A 16,265-nucleotide genomic window follows, 5' to 3' on the forward strand; every position below is an offset into this window, starting at 1 on the left:
TGAAAATAGTGGAGATACAAGAAATCATTTATATTGAGAAAAATCCTTAAAAGATTCTTTTTTTCTTTAAGAAGTGAAATTTGTAAAATCAGGAACTCATGTATTTTCATCTTTAATCTTTACTATTTAAATTGCTAATTTTAACAAATAGGTAAATTTAAGAATCCTCAATTTAGTTAATAGTAAATTTTTATCTCATTGTCAACATAGGATATTAATTTTGTTAATCTTGCAAATATAGTCAGAAAGTTATTTCTTTTTATATAACTGGCATTAAAAAATAAAGATGCTTTAAATAGTTTACTACTAATAATCTTTTGGATTCAATGGCTTTAAACTTCACTATCACTTGGGAGGCATAGGTCAGAAATGTTTTTCGGAGTTTTTTTGTGTTTGTTTGTTTTTTGAAGAGTATAAACTACCTAAGTGCAGAATAATTCTTTGAAAATTAAATAATGTAAAAAAAACCCCACAGAAGTGAGTTCATAGAAATGTGTTTTTCAAACAGCTTTTTAAAAAATCCAATTTAAAGTGAAGTGGTAGCTGTGTACCATTCTGCCAATCCATCTTCTTTTTCTCCTATGTTTACTTTTGAAATAAATGTTTAAAGACTAACTTCCAAATAGCATGCCGTTTTAAAGCGATACATGCTTGTATTTACCTGCCTATAATATTGTTATAAGTATTGCACTACATATGTAGTAGAGAGAGAAAAATTATAAACTAGGCTGTTTGTTCTGATTCAATTCATATTATGTAAGGCATCAATTCTAAAGCTTGCAGTTACTTGTCTCAGCTCCATGGTGGAGCCAAAAGCATGATCTTCACATTTTCCCTTGAACTGAAAGTAGCATGTATATAAATCTTGATAACTTGCACTTAATTATAATACTAAATATCTCATAAAATGTGTTTACAAAGAATGCATTTCTCCTGCAAATCTGTTATTAATAGAGTGACAATTTAAAGCGTCACAATTTGAGTCACCATTTGGGTACTTTATTAATGCCATCGGCGATATTACAATGATACTGCAAAGTGCACATTTTGTAAAAGAGGAAATAAAATAATAAAGTACTTATGGAAAATATTTTCATAAAATGTTTAGGTTGCATTCTTTGTACAAAAAAAAAAAAGAGAAAGCACAGCTTGTTACAAACATTTTAAAGACAGGTTGGAAAACATGTACAAAAGAGATTTCTAAAGAAAGGACTTGTAATTTAGTATATTGTTTAAAGAGTTGCTAGGCATCTCCAAAGTAAAAGAAAATTGCTGAATCTGGCATTCCCTGATTAATCATACTTTGCATTTAAATGGGACCTTTCACATTGAAAGTGCCTTTCAAGTATAAACTAATTAAGTCTCAAAATACTACCAGGAGGCCAATCAACCTTCTTTTCAGGAATGGAGACACAGAGGCTGGATGGTTAAACAGCATTTTTTTCCCCACCAGTCAGGGAATTTTACATAAATATAGACAAGATAATTGAGAACTACTTGATGGTTGTTGTTTTTTTCTGTAAATCCTCACCAGAGGATATCTTTTCCATTGCTTTTCTGAGAGAGTGGAAGGGATGGGAAGAGGGGGGTAAGGGAGAGAGAGGAGGAAGGGAAAAAGAAGAGGGAGAGGGAGAGGGGGAGGGGTGAGGGGAGGGGGAGAGGAAGGAGAAGGGAAGAGGGGGTGGGGGAGGGGAGAGGGAGAGAAGGAGCAGGAAGAGAAGGAGCAGGAAGAGAAGGGGGAGGGGAGAGAGGGTGGAAGAGAAAGAAACATCAGGCCTAAACCAGCAGTCGGACATTCCTCCCACAATCCTGAACCACTGGCACCTAATCGCTCACCTGCTTGCCTGCCTGGTTGCCCCTAACTGCCCCACCCCGACCCCACCGGCCTGATCACCCCTCGCTGCCTCTGCATGCTGGGCTGATTGCCCCTAATTACCCTCCCTCCCCCCCCCCCCCCGCCTGGTCACCCCTAACTGCCCCTCCGCTGCTGGCCAGGTCATCCCCAACAGCCTCCCCCCTGCCAGCCTGGTTGCTCCTAACTGCCTCCCTTCCAACCTGGTCACCCCTACTGCTCCCCTGCCCGGCTGGTTACCCCCACTCACCCCCCCCCCCACGCTGGCCTGGTAGCCCTCAACTTCCCGCCCCTGCCAGCCTGGTTACCCCATGCAGCCTGCTGTTCAGTCATTTGATCATCCCGCACTAGCCCCCCTGCTGGCCTGGTCGCCCCTAACTGCTCCCTCTGCTGGTCTGGTTACCCTTGTTATCCCCAGATTTCAAGATCCCCAATAGACCACTCCAGGGAGCCAGCAGTGTCCAATGCAAAAGCAAAGAGTCTTTTATTATTATAGACCCAGGTCTGGCTCCCAGCCTCCACCGACAAAACGGCGAGACATGAGTGCCTGCCCCGTGAGAAAAAAAGGGGTTTTAATAGGGGGGTGGAGTGAGGGGAGGAGAGATGACTGTGGGCCCTGCCGATTGGCCAGGCGCAAGTCGGGTCTTGTCACACAGGATGTGGTCACATCCATGGTGTGCACGTTCCTTGATTGTCATTGGTTAGTTTAAAGAAGTCCTGGGTGTGGCTAGCAGAGTAGCAGAGGCTTGGGCTTCCAGGAAGAAGCCTTTGCCAAGCACATGGCCCAGGTAAGATGGAGGGCGTAGCCGAGCACATGGCCAAGGTAAGATGGAGGGTGTAGCCCTCGCCCCTTCAACCTCCAACTGCCCCCCCCGCCGCTGGCCTGGTCACCCCCAATTGCCCCCCTGCTGGCCTGATCGTCCCACGCAGCCTGCTGTTCAGTCATTTGGTCATCCCTCACTAACCCCCCTGCCAGCCTGGTTGCCCCATGCAGCCTGCTTGTGCAGTTGTTTGGTTGTCCCTTACTAACCCCACTGCTGGCCTGGTTAGAGGCAGCCATCTTGTGAGGGCATGAGGGTTAATTTGCATATTATCTCTTTATTATATAGGGTTATAAAGATTACTTAATCAGCCAATATCTTTGTCATGAAAAAACTAAGTGTGCCCAGAGATAAGCTTTCCAACATCCACTGCATGGTGCAATGTATTGATCATGAGCATTAATTTGGGAAGCACAGGCATATTGAAGCTTAAAGATTTTCCAATTTTAAAGATATTTACTTCTGTCAAAATTGCTTATGGCACAATCTAATTTTTAGATCAAATACTAAATAATATATGCAGTCATATATAAAATTCATGCTTAGTGATCTGAATAAATAAAGTGACCCATAATCATAAAGTTTGCTGCATGTGAATTTACATCAGAGTTTGGAACATATAAGTTTTTCTCACTTAGAGCACATTAAAGTCAATAAGAGCAAAGAAAAATTGATTATTACTTTTCCTATGTTTTTTTTTCTATTCTTTTATGTTTGCAATCATTATAGGAAAAGATGTGCAGAGCTGTTTGTATATAGAGAAATGAAAAGAATTTAATACAAAGAGGGTTTCAGTTAAAAATGCTTTTAATTATCATGCTACTTGCTATAAATATATTTGATAATTTATGGGAAAATCCTTATTAATTTGATTGCTTTTAAATTTCAGTACTCATTATGAACATTAATATGGCTTTCATGTATTCCAATGATAAGCTTATTCATGTTAGAATGTGATAATATATAAAAACCACATGAAAATGCTAACTAAATATATGAAAATTGAATTAATATTTATAAGGATAGTTCAAGCTAATATTTAATGTGCAAACATACTGAAACAAAGACATTAAAAATAGCAAGTTAGAAGCAAAAAAAAGAAACATAAAAAAGCACTATAGTTTTTCTAATCTCTTTCAACATCACCCAGTTTAGCATTCAACTACATACATTACTAGGATATAAACACAAAAATAATCAGGCTCTAACTCTGTTATATGATTGAGAACCAGTTTGATCAAATTTTGGATGCATAGAATACTCTATTAGAATACGTAATGGAAACATATCAAGGAGTATGTGATGGGTATGATTCTTAGCTTAATGAAATTGTATTAGAAGAATCATTCTGACTACAAAGTTATACAGTAGTTACATTTAGGGACAGACATTAACTTTGTGGCATATTTCCCTTTATGGATTTGGTCACTTTCAGATTTGATCTCTCATTTTGCTTTGCAAATTCTATTACCTCACTGAAATATGATTGTCACTTTATAACTGTTTTGGACAATGCTGAAGTATTTGACAGAGTCCAAAACCTCAATAACATAACTGGGGAGTGAGAGGGGAGATTAGGACATGTAGTAAATAAAGAATTATACATACACATACTCAACATTATACTGATATCTATGATACTATTATATCAGATGCTTAGATATCAGAATTATAATGATATCTAAGGCTAAAAATTTCCATGGGAAAGAGCCCCTCTTAAATAAAAGCTGATTGCTATAAATGTCAGCAATTTTCTAATATATTCATTGCAGATTCTTGAAATAAATGTTTACACACACTCTAGGTCGGGCACTGTACTAAAAGTCACCAGTCTCTCTGATCTTGAACTTTACAGTGTGATGTTAAAAAAGGTATCAACAAGTATTTTAGGTGCTGAAAGGAGAAACTAATAGAGGGCAGCTGGAATTTGCAGGGCACTCCACAAAAATGACTGTATGTGAAACAAGCTTTAAAAAAGCAGGTCAGAATTTATCCCAGAGGCTTGAAGATCACTGATGTAAATCCATCAGAAACAAAGCGTTGGCTGTTTACTACAGTGACTTCTGACAACTACCTGGCGTGAGGCCAAACGTCAAAGATGAAAACCACAGTCCTCCAAAGACTGCCCGCATTTTAGATACCAGTTACAAGTTCAGGGGTTCCCACTTCCCCTTAATTATGTCGTCATGATTGGTCGGACTACTGGCAATGTGACTCAGTCTTTAGCCGCCCCGCCCCCCGCCCCCACTTCCATTCCTGGATTTCAGGCTAATGTTACCATTATATGGTTAAATCTCCAACCCTTCAAGGGGTAGGGAACGCCTGGCCCATGGGCTGTGTAAGGTTCGTGAAATCATTTGGTCTGGCCCTGCCAAGGCATTAGGGTGAGTTAATTAAATGTTTGACCAAGTATAGCAGGCTAATTTTTAAGCTGATGAATTTGTATGGCCCACGAATGATGTCCTAAATATCCAAATGTCGCTTAGGAGAAAAAAGGTTCCCCACCTCTGCTTAAACACATGGTCCGTCTTTCTGGCTTGACCAGCCCTCACCCTGAGTCATCTCCTTAGCATAAACTATCTAGGTCCTAGCATGAGTGACCTGTTGGCACAAATTATCAGATGTGGTCCTAATGGGGGACCAGCATGAATAACAAAGACATGCCTGTCACTCAGAAAATTTCAAGGTTCTGAAAGGCTACCCCCAGTAACTGAGAACACCAATGAACTTTTATTTTTATTATTTACTCAATGACAGTCTTTACAATTCAGTTAAAGACTATTATTGGTTCCTTTCTTTTGCTGTTCGGAGCAATGACCCAGTTCTACTGATGAACAAAATTACTAATATAATAATACTGGTAGGAATCAGCTCTAATAATTTGCTTGTGTGAAAAGATTAGGGGACATCATAGGGCTGGGAAAGGAGTGAGGGGAGTGATGCTATGGCTTCAGCTGAAAAATTTTAAGGGGTGCTAAAAACCTCAGTCATCAAAATAAATAATCAATGTGATATTTTAAAATCAAAGTTAATGTAAATAAATCTATAAAGAATAAAATATCATATTTAAAAGAAAAGGCAATATTAGCATTACTGTTTTCTCATTTTGCCTCTGGCACCGATATGGCTTGGCATGGCACTGGGACTCTGCCTACTTTTGAAATATTCAGGTACGCAAAGTAGTCAACCCAGACTTCCTAGATCAGTGGTCGCCAACCTGTCAGACCTCGTGGGCCACCAGTGGACCACCGGTTGGTGACCGCTGACCCAAAGGTTTCCTTAACAGAAAATAATGCCAAGCTCCACCAAATGAAGACAGGACTCCTAATGCATCTCTTACCTTGGCCATGATGGGCCCAAGTGTTAGGCAGGTGCGTCATGGGCTCTGGTCCTCATGACTTCAGAGGGCCAAATTAGGGAAGGTAGGTTTTTTAAAGAGGAGTGGTGTGTCTTCTCAGAAGATAGGCTTTTGAGTGATTATCAAACCTAATCTACTCAAACAACTTTCTCCCTCTAGGTTCTGAGAAGAGCTGTTGGTGATAGTAAGCCCTTATGTGCCGGACCCACCAAATGCCTTCACTGTTCAGAATTACTCCTTAATTCTAATATTTTCACTATTAACTCTCCTGACTTTTCTTCTTTATCTCTTTTATTGGCTTTTAACTATTTCTCACTCCTGTCTCCCAGTCCATTTTTTCCCCTACTGTTTTATATTTACCATCAATGTTATTACAATTCTCCCAAGGGCAATATCTATTTTACCACTTCCGTTCTGCCTCTTTTCTTTCCCGTTTTTCTGTATCTGTGTTTCTCACTCTCCCATATCGTCCCTAATTTCTATTTCCTTCTCCTTCTCAGTTACAATTTTTTTTTCTTTTTTGTATAAATTTATTAGTGCAAGCAAGTATATATATATTGAAATGTTTGCTGTATCTTTCTTGCTTTGAATTAAAAGTCAGGGACAAAATCTCTCTTAATCCATCCATTTCTTTTTGAGGAATAAAACATTAAAATACATATATGATTTAGATTGAAAAAATTATGCAGGAGGTTATATTTTAAAGACAGATATCACTGGAATAACTTTTATAAATGCAACTTTTAACAATGCAATTCCCAATGTCTAAGTACTTAAAATTATATACAAATTAATGTTATTATTTTGTGTAAAAGAATGCAATTTTAGGAAACTTGACTTCACTTTAGATTAATAATAGGCACTTTAAAAAGTGTCTATTAAACTGTCATTATTAATTTGGATAGCGTTAGAGGTTCATTCACAGATAATGCCAATGGTGCATTTAATGTAAGTACAGAAACAGAAAGAGAATGTATAGAAAGAAAGTCATCCGCAATTTTTACCTCTTTCCAAAGAGTGTTTATGTTTTTGATAAAAAATATATTGAAAAAGAGTCATTAAAATCTTCTCAAAAGAAACCAGCAATATTAGAAAAAAACAAAAACAAAGTAAAATGGCCATTCTAAATATTTACATATGTTTTATTTTAATAAAAACAACCTATATAACCTATATAATAAAAGCCCAGTGACCATAATGGCATAATGACCAGAACAACCACTCAACCAGTCACTATGAGGTGCACTGACCACTTCTCGGTCCCTCCCCCTGGCCCGCAGGCTCCGATCGCTGGATGGCAAATGGGGAACCGGGGTGGATGGTGGTGGGGCAGGATAGGAGACTGGTGAGCGGGCAGAAGATGACCCTGATCACAGGCTAGGCCTAGGCACCCTACCCGTGCACGATTTCATGCGCTGAGCCTCTAGTTATTAATGATGTAACAGTGAACAGAGAATGAAGGAGATCTCTATAAACACTGTAAATAATAGATACTCAACAGTAAGGTTGACTGTTCTCAGTGGTGCATATCAATCTTTTGTTTCCTGCAGCAATAATGCAGATCTTAATTCGTTTTTGAAAAGCATTTAGCAAGCCTTAGTTAAAATGCTCAAACAATTGCCATAATATAACATAATACCTGCTCAAAACATTTCTCAATGAATGAAGTAAGTTGCCCTTGGTTTTGATGATCCCTCTGTCATTCTCCAATAACCGATCTCTACTTTTATGTCTACAACTGGTCTATTCTGGAGCTGAATACATAGTTTTAGAGTATTCTGTTTATTAATAACTAGAGGCCCGGTGCACAAAATTTGTGTAAGGGTAGGGTCCCTAGGCCTGGCTGGCGATCAGGGCAGATCTGTGGGGCGATCGGGGAGGGCCCTGCTGGCACCCGCCTTGGCTGGCCTGGGGCCTGCGGGCTGAGGGCAGCTCCTGCATTGAGTGTCTGCTCCCTGGTGGTAAGTGCATGTCACAGCAACAGGTCGTTCCACCAGCATTTTTGCCTTGCAGTCTATTTGCATATTAGGCTTTTATTATATAGGACTAGAGGCCCAGTGCATGAAATTCATGCACAGGGGGGTCCCTCAGCCCAGGCTGCACCCTTTCACAATCCGAGACCCATCAGGGGATGTCCAACTGCCAGTTTAGGCCCACGGATCAGACTTGAACTGGCAATCGGATATCCCTCTAACAATCTGGGACTGCTGGCTCCCAATTGCTCACCTGCCTGCCTGCCTGATCACCCCTAACCACTCTGCCTGCCTGCCTCATTGCCCCTAACCACTCACCTGCCTGCCTGCCTCATTGCCTCTAACACCTCTGCCTGCCTGATCATCTCTAACCACTTGCTTGCCTGCCTGATCACCCCAACCACCTCTGCCTGCCTGCCTGATCACCCCTAACTACTCTGCCTGCCTGCCTGATCGCCCTTAACTGCTCTCCTGCCTGTCTGATTGCTCCTAACCACTCCGCCTGCCTGCCTAATCACCCCTAACTGCATCTGCCTGCCTGCCTGATCTCCCCTAACCATTTGCCTGCCTCTGCCTGGTCACCCCTAACCGCCTCTGCCTTGGCCCCCACCGCCACGGCTTTGTCCAAAAGGACATCTGGAATGATGTCCAGAAGATCGTTCGGCTGTCTGGTCTAATTAGCATATTACGCTTTTATTATTATAGATGTCTTTCAGATTAAATTAAAATTAAATTTTATTTATTAAAATTTGACCTCTCTCAAAAATAATTTGATTCATTTTAAATTTAAATAATCAGATAAACTACAGATTTGATTGTAGTGGTATATATTAGCAGTATTATAAAGCATTGGAAATAGCAAGTTTTTCAGAAAAATGTCAAATATAAATAACAAATAAATATTCAATGATAAAAATAAAGAAATACATAAAATTAAATCAGAAAAATGGATATTCTATGAGAGTGAAAATTAATAGGAAAGTATTATCAAGACCATCATGTTGCTGTTCCTTTGTTACATTAATCCTTACTAATATAGTGCGAGTGACATAACACATAGCATCTCCAAAATGTCTGTAATAGTGGTTCTCAAACTTCAATATTGATTTCCCTGATGGCATAAAAAAGATATACAGAGGAAGGACAGGGACAATTTAAGAGGGTGTATTTATAGATTCTCACCTTCCATCTGTACTACAGTCTAAACAGATTTTCATAATCTTCCAGTTTACAACAGAAAGTCACACTCCTTACAGATCACAAATATTACTTAGATGTATTGGACTGAGGTGTGAAAATCTCCAAGCACAAAGAAAGTGGAGTTTTACTTGCAGTCAACACACCATAAATCTATAGGTTCCTAAGTTGCCCTTGATTATGGATATTTCTGTGAAGGATAATGTATCCTTTTAGAATGTATTATTTTGGCTCACATTGGAATAATCTGAATTTATGTACATGGAGAACAATATTGGCTCATTACTAAAGTATTTTTGAATCACTTCTTACCAGAGTAATGACATGCACAGTATAGGAAAAATTGTAGATCACTTGTGTTACTATTTCAGTTTACTTTAGGCTCAAATGAAATCTGATTACTTCAGAAAGTTATTAAGATGTATGCCCAGTTTATAAAATTATAGAAAAGTTATTTATAACATTTTTTTCCAGACAGTAGAGTTTTATCACCATATAAAAACAGAGATTAAAAGTTAGTTGACTGCTCAATGAAGTTATAATTTTAATAATGTAGTGCCTAAAAATAATAGAGATGCTTTCTTGTAATGAATGAGTGTATTTAAAGATCATGTAAGAATTGCTTTCACCAGGGGCAGAGCAAAGTAAAACAGTACTGATGTTTTGCAATTTAATGAGTAATACTTGATTTAACTTTCCAACACAATTGCATATCTGCTATGATATCCAAAGGGCAAATTTATATCTACTGAATATATATATCATTGCTTTTTAAAATCACTCTGCTATATTTATAGTTAAATTGTAGCAGAGTAATTTAAAAAAACAATGCTTTTTTAAAAAAAAGAACCAGCACTAATACCATGTAAATTGCATAATTATGTAACATTTGAATGAATGTATTGCTAATTAAAACTGTGTTCTTCAAACTGTGTTTTTGCCTTTTAGTATGTCTTGTCAAATTTTCTTGATTGTTGCACCTGATGTACTGGGTAAAAAGAAGCCATGTAAGTGTGCCTTTAGGAATGTGATGGTGCTGGGTGGGGGGAGGGGAAGCATTCTATATTCCTAGTAATAGGTCTCATCCTTACAGTGTGCTTGTGTGTGGGGTCAAGGCAGGCTATAGCCCAATTCACCCTCCCCGTCAGTGGAAAGGTGTCCGCCTGGCCAGTGGCCACAAGGGGGAGAGCAGCACAGACCCATGTGCTTGCCATATTCTTGACAACTAACAAGCCTCACCAGCCTCTGTTTGTCCTTGGCCTGCTGGAAAGCTGTTCCCAGCAGGGCTCCCCCTTTTTCCCTCCCCGAGATAACCCCTTGTTATCTCTGGCCAGTGGGGAAACTCATCTGACCAGCTGCCATGGGGTCTTCCCCATCGAGTAAGTAATAAAGGCTATGTTTTTCCCCTCTGGTCCCCCAGTGTTTTTTGTTTTTGTTTTTTTGGACCACCAAAGAACAATGTGCCACGCCCTGGATTGGAGCTCCTACAGCACACTGTGCCTCTGGACTGTGAACTTCACATGTGCTTCTCTGCCCCCCTCCCCTCTTAGGTGGGACAGAAGGGCTAGATTGGGCTGGGTTGGGCATTTCCCCTCCTCTATGTGGAACGCTGGAGCAGGCTGCGGTTGGATATTCCCCTTCCTCCTGGTAGAAGGCTAGAGTTAGCTGGTGTTGGTTATTTCCCTTCTCCCGGGGTTGTTGTGCTCTGGCAAACCCCCAAGGTTAGGCTCTGGTTTAATTGTTTCACTTGAGGGCAGAATTTAAGACACACATAATGCTCTGGTGTATTTAAAAGAGGTTCCTTTTCTCTTCTTCCTGGTGGGAGTAGAAGCAGTTTGTTCTCCTATATTCACGGTGAGAAGCTGGTACAACTTCTTCAGATAAGACCAACACAAGTGTGAGGGCCTCTCAATGACTGGGTCCCCTAAGTTATTTATCTATCACACTTGCCTACACTGGCCATCCAGCCACTTGTCAATCAAAGTTCAGATTTTCCTACTTTGGAACTGCTTCCTGCAGAGGCTTCTGCTCTGGTGGGTTGTAATTATCTGTATTCACCTGTTAGTCATTCCAGTCTGAAGGGCAGCTGTTTTAACAAACTTTTAGAGTTCTGAAAGAGTTGTTGATTTTTCAGTTTGTTGAGCTTTTTAGATGCTGTTAGAATGGAACAGCAACTTCTAAGCTCCTTGCATGCAATACTGAATACTGGAAGTCTACACACCTTTTTAAAAATAATACTATGCATTCTGTTTGGAAATCTACATATAACACAAGTGAGGGTGTGACTTTCAGAATGTCTTTCAAATCATTACTGGAGGAGCCCCAAGATATTATCTGAGACCTGATACAGATTTCTGATACATAATTTTAAATTAGGATCTAGAAAATATATCTGTAGACAAGAGAGCATCAATTTCATTTTATATCTGAGTAAAAGTGCAAAGAAATGGCATAACGGATTTACTAAAATTGATTCTCTTTTGCCAACACAAATTTACAACATGATACAAGCAACACCAACCTCAGAATTACTTGTCTCAACTTCCGATGCTTTTATAACCTGTGTGAATCAGTCATTCTACTAGAACTTTTTGAGATACTGTTTTTAAAGTTCAACATACATCCATTGTCCATGTTTCAAGTGATAAGGCAGACCTTTTTGTTTAATCAAAAAGTATTATAGTGATGCAAAGGCTTGCTTTTTCCAACATTTATAAATTCAAAATCATTTTGGCAGCTTGTCAAAGCATGGAATAGGCCAAAATAGACTGTAAACAAATGCAGAAATATCTTTTAAAATACCTGAAATTAACTTAACTTTTTAAGTTTGTTTTGGGGCACAATGAAGGAGAGAGTTAAAAAAAATGGAACTGTCATTTGATCCAGCAATTCCACTTCTGGAAATATATCCTAAAAATCCCTATACACCAATCAGAAAGAATGTATGCACCCCCATGTTCATAGCAGCATTATTTACAATAGTTAAGATCTGGAAACAGCCCAAGTGCCCATCAGTAGATGAGTGGATAAAAAAGCTGTGGGACATTTACACCATGGAATACTCTGCAGCTGTAAAAAAGAAGGATCTCTTACCCTTTGAGACAGCATCTATGGACCTGGATAGTATTATGCTAAGTGAAATAAGCCAATCAGAGAGAAACGCATATCACATAATCTCACTTATTTGTGGAAGCTAAGGAGCAAAATAAATTGACCAACAAAATAAGTCCTGAGACATGAAGGCATGGAACAGATTGATGTATCTCAGGATGAGGTGAGAAGAGATAAACCAGAGAACTGTTGGACTTACATGAATAGCCCATGGAAACAGACAATAGTTTGGTGAGGCCTGGGGGAAGGGGGTAGGGGCTGAGTGAAGGGATTCGAATACTGTAAATGGGGGATTTGAATACTGTAAACAATAATATATATATATTAATATATATTAATATATATATCCTATCTAATAAAAGAGAAACATGGTAATTAGCATATGACCGCTACCCTTCCCATTGGCTAATCAGGGCAATATGCAAATTAACAGCCAGCCAGCTTGAAACTAACATGAGGCTTGCTTGCTTCAGTGACAGAGGACTCCAACGTTTCCTGCCTGCCGCTGCAGGCCTCTGAGCTGCCACTCTAAGCAACTATGTAACAAATATAGAAGCTAAACAAAACCCCAAAAACCTGCTTTAGTCCCTTGGGCTTCAGCCAGCAGGATCGCAACATTGTAAGCAAAGGCCAGAAACCTACTTTCAGCAGTGGAGGCCTAAGAGCTGGAGCCAAGCCTCAAAGCTAAAGCTGGCCCAGAATAACAAAAAAAAAAAAAAAGAAAAAAGGAGCGGTTGGGAGCTTCAGTCACCCCTAGCCTGAAAACAGCCCTCAGCCCCTCACCCAGACTGGCCAGGCACCCCAGTGGGGACCCCCACCCTGAAGGGGGTGTGACCACCTGCAAACAGCCATCATCCCCTCACCCAGGCTGGCCAGGCACCCCAGTGGGGACCCCCACCCTGATCCAGGACACCCTTCAGGGCAAACCAGCCGGCCCCCACCTGTGCACCAGGCCTCTACCCTATATAGTAAAAGGGTAATATGCCTCCCAGCACTGGAATCAGCATGACAGGGGGCAGCGCCCAAACCCCCTGATAGCCCTGTGGCTCTGTGTGTGACAGGGGGCGGGGCCACAACCTCCCTATCCGCCCTGCTCTGTTCGTGACAGGGGAAGGCGCCCCAACCCCCTGATCAGCCCTGCTCTGTGCTGATAGGGGGGAGCTCCCCAACCCCCTGATCGCTCTGCGGCTCTGTGTGTGACAGGCTGCGGCGCCTCAACCCCCTGATCGTCCCTGCTCTGTGTGTGACGGGGTAGAGCCATAACCTCCCCATCGGCCCTGCCCTGAGTGTGAAAGTGGCGGCGTCCCAACCCCCTGATTGGCCCTGCTCTGTGGGTGATAGAGGGTGGCGCCCCAAGCCCCTGATCCGCCCTTCTCTGTGGGTGACAGGGGGGAGCTCCCCAACCCCCTGATGGGCCCTGCTCTGTGCGTGACAGGGTATGGGCTCCAACCCCCCTGATGGACCCTGCTCTGTGCGTGACAGGGGGCAGTGCCCCAACCCCCTGATTGGCCCTGCTCTGTGCGTGACAGGGTATGGAGCCCCAACCCCCCTGATGGGCCCTGCTCTGTGCGTGACAGGGGGCAATGCCCCAACCCCCTGATTGGCCCTGCTCTGTGTGTGACAGGGGGTGGCGCCACAACCTCCCCATCAACCCTGCCTTGAGTGTGACAGGGGGCGGTGCCCCAACCCCCCAATCGGCCCTACCCTGAGCGTGACTGAGGATGGCATCGCAACCTCCCAACCCGCCCTGCTCTGTGCATGACGGGGGTGGTGCCCCAACTCCCCAATCGGCCCTGCTCTGAGCCTGACCAGGGGCTGCACCTAGGGATTGGGCCTGCCCTCTGCCACCCAGGAGCAGGCCTAAGCCAGCAGGGCGTTGTCTCCGGAGGGGTCCCAGACTGCGAGAGGGCACAGGCCGGGCTGAGGGCCCCCCCCCCCTCCCAGTGCACAAATTTTTGTGCACCGGGCCTCTAGTATATATATAAAACAACAAGAAGATTTATTTCCTTTCTATTTCTTCAGGGCTTTCCTAGTCCCTGGCCCTCCTTCCATTGTTAACTCTTTTTCATAGCCCTTCTTCTTCTTCTGCTTTTATACCCACTGGTTATCACTGGTATTGTTCATTCTCCACAGAAAACAGGAAGGAGGAAAATAGAAAAATATATATATATAAAACCATAAAAAAGAAACCCAGAATCTTTAGCTCATGGAGAAAGTAGAAAAGCTAGAAACACTCATTTTATTATTTCTTCTTATCATGTAGAAAATTTATTAGAATTCACAAATTAAGTTGCTACAAATACAGACAAAAACAATCTGTAGTTGTTGTTCTGTAGTTTTATGAGAGGACAATACTATGCATATTTTAATTATGAGTACTCAGTTAATAATATTGTCTATTTTCAGCAAATATAATGAACAATTGTATGACCCTTTCCAAGTAAGAATTGCTCTTGCATCCTTATATAAAAAAAAAAATAGTTGCTTACAATGTGGCAAAAATTCATCAATCATTGTGAAATGAAATTTCACTTTAATTTGATACTGGGATGCCACTAGAAGACTTCATATAATAAATAAACTAATCTCTCTCACTTTTAAACAGAAATAAAGTGAAAGTATAATTGTCCTGTTTATTGATACCTAGCAAATATGTTGAAATGAAAACAACAAGCTTCCCCCATATTCAAGTTTTACATAACATTCTTGGATTGAGCTACTTTTATTAGGCACCATTAAAAAATGTGTGCTATTCAAAAAAAAAGAATTGGATATTTTCTTTATAAGAAGCACACAATTCAGTGGATGTAGTAATCTGATAAAATGATTTAAAAAGAAAAAATTGTGGGCATTTTAGCTTTTATCATCTGGTATCATTCTTTAGAAAATAATACCTAATCAGACCTCTTATTAATCACAATTCAGAAAGAAATATAATGCTAGGGCAGTTAAGTCATAATGCATTACATTTTTAGATGCCATTGAGGCCACGCATCCTGTTAATAAGAAATATCTCAAAGAGAAATGCCCTCTAGATTATAATTATTTCAAAGCAGATATTTGCCAATAACTGATCCTTCTCATGTTACATTTTGAGGACAATAAAAGTGTTTCAGGTCCATTCATCGCAAAGGCAATGGTCACATGGTTTGCACCATATCTTTGCACTTCCTATGTTTCCAAGACTCTTTTCAGTCTTATGTCTATTCTTTGAAGACTTGCTATCTTTCAATAAATTTATTTTTCTTCATTAGAATCAGCTTCTGTTATGGTAATCAAAGATTCCTAATTAATGCAAGGTAATTAGAAGACCAAATATTTTGAAAAGAAAAGAAATCCCAAGAAACAAAACAGATTATTTTAGATGGATAGAGATAACCAAAGCATACTTAGAAAAGACTGTTATAAAAAGTAGATGAATCCTTGGGAATGCCAAATTCTGAGTCAATAGAAAAAAAAGCTATCTGAAGCTCTAATGACAACCATCTGGGCATTGTTTAAGCGCCAAGACTGTTTTGTCTTCCTTTCCGTTTAGCCCGAGATATCCAATTTCAACGATATGCTGGTGGCTGGAGACTGACAAGGTCCAAACGTGTTAAAAAAATACATGTATAGGGTGTAATACAATATAACTGTTGATTCCTGAAGATGTATATAAAGTGGAAAAAATGCTTTACACAGGCACTGGGAGACATACAAATACATCAGGTAAGGTCAAGTAGACTCAAAAAACTGTCAGTTTTATTCTTTGCTCTATATTCTCTATAAATATTTCTCAAATGTTATTAAAAATGAATTTACATGTAATTATTTAATTTCAATTATAATCTGTATTAACTATCCAGTGCTATGTGTTGACCTAGCAGATGAACTTAATTCATCCTGAGTGTCAGAGTAGGCTTCTCTGAAAAGTAACATGTAATAAGAGAACGATGCATAATTTGTAGTTAATG

The sequence above is a fragment of the Myotis nattereri genome (genome assembly GCF_964212035.1).
Source record: "Myotis nattereri genome assembly, chromosome: 5".
Lineage (NCBI taxonomy): Eukaryota > Metazoa > Chordata > Mammalia > Chiroptera > Vespertilionidae > Myotis > Myotis nattereri.